Genomic DNA, 6,000 nt, shown 5'->3' with positions numbered 1-6,000 from the left:
TATAATTACGCCGGGCGGATGTGGCCCGCCCTTGAGTTTGACACATATGGACTAAATAGAACTTGAAAAGATATATTTTTCAAATGTGATCGCGCAATTCAGATAGAGTTGACGCCGACTACAGCCTGCATGCCTCAATGAGTCATCCTCCCTCGCTCTTACTTTTTACCGTTCATCTAATGAATACACTGAGTATGGCTTTACCAAAACAATCATTGATGGCGAATAAAGTATCCATTATTCGAGTATGTAGATCGGGATATATATATACATATATATATACCAGCGTATCGCAGCGAGAAGTAGTGTGTTAAAAAGCTAGAAAAGAAAAGGGAACATTTTAAAAATAACGTAACATGACTGTCAATATACAGTATTTGTTTTGTGAGTGTTACTGAGTGTTGCTGTCATCAAGGATTTGATTATCATTATTTCTTTCAATCAGGTTCGTATTTGTAGGATGTGTTGTGTTCAAGTTACATTCCGTGTTTGTCAATCGTTGTAAAGATGACAGGTTTCATTCATCGATTCGTTTCTTACTGCATCAATAAACAGCTCGTCTTCTTCTTTATCTGAGACCTGACACACTGCATGCACGGGTTTTTACACTGTCTTCCTTTAGCGGGACATTGACTTTTCCACGCGTGTGCTTTGTTTCCGCAGTAGCTGGATTTATGAATATGCTTGTAAGTATCAGGCGCTTCATATTTTTGCTGCCTTTTCAATTGTGTAATTGGTTTTGTTCAGCTCTTTGGAACTGTTGCTTTTATCTGTGCACTGCGTCAGTTCCGTGAGCCACTCGGTGTACATGCATCGAAGGTTCCCAGCTGTGCTGGTGCCATCTCGTGCTATGTCCATGGCTGTATTTAATGTTACCTTAGTCCTGGCACTTAAAACTTTCTCTCGCAGTTTCGCTGAGTTTGTGTCAAACACCACCCTGACCATCTCATCTTCCTCTCCATAAGCACAGTCCTTCACCCGTGAATATTTACCCGTGGCAGTTTGCTATTGGATTGCCGCTGACGGACGGCCTTATATGGGCAGGCACTAAATTACAAACGCCAGCGCAGCCTGTCTATGAACTTAATTTAAAGTGTAGGTTTACATCGTGCTTTGTTTCGAAGTAGCAGAACTCATGAATATGGTTGTATATGTCACTCGCTCGCTTCTTATTGTTTCGCTGCCTTCTCAATTATATAATGCATGTTTTCTTCAGCGCTTTTTTGAGGTCTTCCTGGTTTTCTATGTACTGCGTGATTACGTGGGAGGCGTGATGATGTCACACTAAACTCTGCCCCACGGCGTTGAAGCTCATCTCCATTACAGTAAATGGAGAAAACTGCTTCCAGTTATGACCATTACACGTAGAATTTCGATATAAAACCTGCCCCCCAACTTTTGTAAGGAAGCTGTAAGGAATGAACCTGCCAAATTTCAGCCTTCCACCCACACGGGAAGTTGGAGAATTAGTGATGAGTCAGTGAGTGAGTGAGTCAGTGAGTGAGTGAGGGCTTTGCCTTTTATTAGTATAGATATATATATATCACAGATTTTTCGCTGGTTCGCAGATTTCTGCGGACAATGGGTCTTTTAATTTAAAGTACATGCTTCCTCAGTTTGTTTGCCCAGTTGATTTCATACAAGGGACGCTATTGGCGGATGGCTTAGAAGCTACCCAATCAGAGCATGTATTACGTATTAAATAAAACTCCTCAATGATATACGATTTGCTTCCCAAGCGGTGCTTGATTGTTTGCTTTTCTCGGTCTCTCTCACTCTCACTGACGTGCTCTGCGCCTGACGGAGGGGTGTGAGCAGAGGGGCTGTTAGCACAGAGGTTGTTTGCCTAGAAGATACGGACGCTACTCTAAAAAATGCTGAAAGACTACCTTCACATTGCTCCCTTCTTTGCGGCTGCTTTATCGCGGTGCGCATACTTAAAAGCCCAACAGCACGTATTGATTTTTTGATTGTTTGCTTTTCTGTCACGCTCTCTCTCTCTCTCTCTCTCTCTGACATTCTCTGCTCCTGACGGTGCTCCTTTGAAGGGAAGATATGTTTGCATTCTTTTAATTGTGAGAAAGAACTGCCATCTCTGTCTTGTCATGGAGAACAGTTTAAACTTTTGTCTAAAGGGTGTTATTTCATGTCTAGAGGGCTCTAATAATGTTAACAGTGTGGTAGAGTTTCTAAGGGCTTAAAATATATAAAAATAACCATACAAACATATGGTTCCTACTTCGCGGATTTTCACCTATCGCGGGGGATTCTGGAATGCAACCCCCACGATCGAGGAGGGATTACTGTATAATATATGCTGTAGATATATGTATAGATGAAAGAATATACTTTATTCATGATAAATTAACTTGTGATCTGTGAATTCAAATGTTAGCAAGTAATAATACTAATATTCCAAAGCAAATCTTTTTTTAGCAGCTTAATGACTCCACTCTCCAGCTGTGAAATGATATCAGAGATTTTTGTAGCATAGAGAATTATGGAAAGTATGGTTTTGTGTGTACAGTATTGTACTGTTTGAGACAAGGAGAGCACATGCATTTAAGAGCAAGCAGTAAATGGAGAGTGCGGTGCATGCGTACAGGCAATGTTCTCATCCCTACCACCTTCGCTGTCACTTCCTCTACCTCATCATATCTTAAATCATTCTTGAGGCAGATTGAAGACAACTGCCAGTTTAAGTGAGAAATTAAAGAAAACGTACTAAGTAATTGCAACACAAAAACTGACTTAATCAGTTTGAATGTGAAAAGATGCCGACGAAAGAAGAGAAGAAGCACTCAGGTGCACATTACCTTTTATCTTTTGGAACAAAGCAAGAACCCTAAAAAAGGCAGAGAATATGAATAACAACAAACTAAATAGATCATATTTATGTAAGAATAATTGAAGGGTCATTGTTAGTCACATAGAAGGCCAGAAATTTGTTTCATTTCATTCCAGTACAGGGTACAGTTTCCTCTTGTCTTCTGTTTTGTCTGGTGGTCAAGTATCTTTTGGACATTAAAAGGAAATAAATGTGAAATTCAGAAAAATAAATGAAGTGTGATGTGAAATGTGTTCCTATGAATCTTAACATACAAATAGCATAAGCATGCCTGTCATGCAAGCAGTGTCACATCTCATGGGAATTTAAAAAATCTTTAAATTTTAGCTGCATCTCCTTCTGAAATTATATTTTCTTTGATTTTAACTACATTAACTCACACCTTCACATAGACAACTATGACAAACAACATTTGGTTGGCCTAAAGTGTGTTGATTCAAGAAATGCTGTTCATTATAATACAATTTATTCATCATAATCGTAGGACACTTTTTCTTCACCATCTCATGAAGAACCAATGGGTCCACCCTGCAAGAGAGGCTCTCTTATATTCTTATAAAGGTTAAAATTACCACATGCAGTACACAATCAAAGTTTCATAGTTTAGTTCGCAGAAGAATTAATCCTAGGTTGGAATAGTTTTATTTTTAGGATCTTACCTCCAGCTCTTTACAGATACATCCCTGATCTTATATCCCCTTATTTTTCTTGTCTCTTTCTCAATTTGGTCATGTAATTCTTGCAGTTGTGTTACAATGGCTATGAAAAGTAAATTATTGAATTTTCATGTAAATGAAACATTAGATCCAGCTTTAAACAAATCCTGCACTTAGTGCTGGAGTCTTAAGTACATGATGGAATTTTAAGTCGTGATTTTACATTTCTAAGGCACTAGTAGTTTGAAACATTGAAATTTTAGTGTGTGCGACTTTTACACCAGGTAGCTTGTGATACTGTTGAAGAACCTGAGAACTAAACTACTGACATCGTGTTACATTCAGATTATTAGGATTTAATATCTTAAAAATCTAGCACTATACTAGTAAATGGAGCAAAGCTATGAAAATCAAAGGGAACTCCTCAGTGGTAATTGAGCAAACTGAAAGTCCATATATTTTTCAGATTATTTAAAGATGTCCTCAGAAATGCCGAGGATTGAGTTTTAGTACCCATGAAAAGCTTAAGGTCGTTAGACGTTCAGAAGAAAGGAATAACCTCACAAAGACTGAAATAAGATACCATTGTTAACCTTGAGGTCCATAAAGTGAAACCTTCATGTAAGCATGAGCATTAGAAGTTCTGACATTTTTCAGATAAAAAGACAGAACTTTCGAAGTAAGATTATATTCACTAATCACAGTGGCAAAGACTGGCAACATATTACAAGTTACAAATTCACTGTATTTGCATTATTTGACAATAATCCACCCCAAATGTCTGTGTGTTTGTGTATCTTTGTGTCTGTTTGTTTGCTATGTCTCTGTTATATGCCATTTGATATGTGATTCAAACATTCAGAAATAATGTCTGTGATGTGCCAACTGTTGGAATGAACTATACAGTGCATTTTATTACTACATGCATTACAAAGTACATTTTAATAAATGCTTCACTGCAAACATTAATGCTGAATACACTGAGGTGTACATTGATTTCTTAGATCTCAGCCTGTCGTAGATGGGTAGCACCACTAGTGACCATATCAACCTATTAAAACTGAAACTGCCCAGAGTTACAGAATTAAGGATTTAATCATTAGAATCCCGATTATTCTATTAACACTCCTGGTGGTCTTAAAATGTGTGGTTTAAGACATGTTGCTCCTTATCTCAGGGACTGATTTTCAGAATCTCCTAGACCTTTAAGGCCTGGAAACTGTAAACATCCATCCATCCATCCATTTTCTAACCCGCTGAATCCGAATACAGGGTCACAGGGGTCTGCTGGAGCCAGTCCCAGCCAACACAGGGCACAAGGCAGGAACCAATCCTGGGCAGGGTGCCAACCCACCGCAGGACACACACAAACACACCCACACACCAAGCACACACTAGGGCCAATTTAGAATCGCCAATCCACCTAACCTGCATGTCTTTGGATTGTGGGAGGAAACCGAGTGCCGGAGGAAACCCACGCAGACACGGGAGAACATGCAAACTCCACGCAGGGAGGACCCGGGAAGCGAACCCAGGTCTCCTAACTGCGAGGCAGCAGCGCTACCACTGCGCCACCGTGCCGCCCAATTGTAAACATATAGATCTTATTTATGTCAAAGATTGTAATTTATTTTTATCTTTCTGTATAGTACCTTTGTCCAAAAGTGCTTATTAATTTATGATATCATTGTAAGGTGCCTGTGAGGTTATGGATTGATGACTAAGTTCTCATATTTAACAAGGATTTAGTTATGATGCCATGTTGCATTTAAGAGTTTTTGGATTTTTTAGGAATCTTGAGGACTGAATTAATTGGCCACCATAAAGGCTGATGTTCACTGTTCATCTCTGAATTCTCCCCAAGAGAATAACAAACCTCCCAGGTGCTCTTTAGAATGTTGAGGACAGAAGTTTGAGACATACATTTTCAGACCTTAAGGACTAAATTTAAATATCCGATACATCTTGAGGTCTGTAAATTTTAGCAACAACAACAAAAGTTTATTTATAAAGCACATTCAAAAAAATAGTTACTGCTGCCCAAAGTGCTGTACAATCAAAAATAAAATAAAATTAATTACATAAAAATTGGTCACATAGAATTTGAAATACCGGTAAATGAAAATAAAGGAAAATAGAATAAATTCAATTTAGCATTAGCAAGATAACAATAAGAAAAAATATGACTCGCTTACACCACTGATTCAGAAGCCAGTGTGAAGAAGTAAGTTTTCAGTAGTGACTTAAATGTGACTAAAGAGGGGGCCATTCTGATATACCCCAGTAAACTATTCCACAGAGGGAGCAGCTGCTGAAAAAGCCCAGTCACCTCTCCGTTTATACCTTGATCTACAGATGACTAGGAGAGACTGGTGAGATGATCTAAATGCCCTCTTTGGGATGTAAATTTTTTAAAAGATCCAAGAGGTAAGAAGGTGTCCATCCATTTAGACATCCTAATAGAAAATGAACACTAATAGTTCAGTGCCTTAATGA

At 38.5% G+C, this 6,000-nt stretch overlaps 1 protein-coding gene across 2 annotated transcripts in view; it reads left to right on the top strand.

Moving 5' to 3' along the window:
* The window catches only part of ophn1 (oligophrenin 1), a 193,240-nt gene that overhangs the window by 21,861 nt on the left and 165,379 nt on the right, over window positions 1–6,000 (top strand). The gene's annotated exons all lie outside the window — the stretch shown is intronic.

This window comes from Polypterus senegalus, chromosome 10, assembly GCF_016835505.1.
Source record: "Polypterus senegalus isolate Bchr_013 chromosome 10, ASM1683550v1, whole genome shotgun sequence".
Lineage (NCBI taxonomy): Eukaryota > Metazoa > Chordata > Cladistia > Polypteriformes > Polypteridae > Polypterus > Polypterus senegalus.
This window is presented reverse-complemented; position numbering and strand designations above follow the sequence as displayed.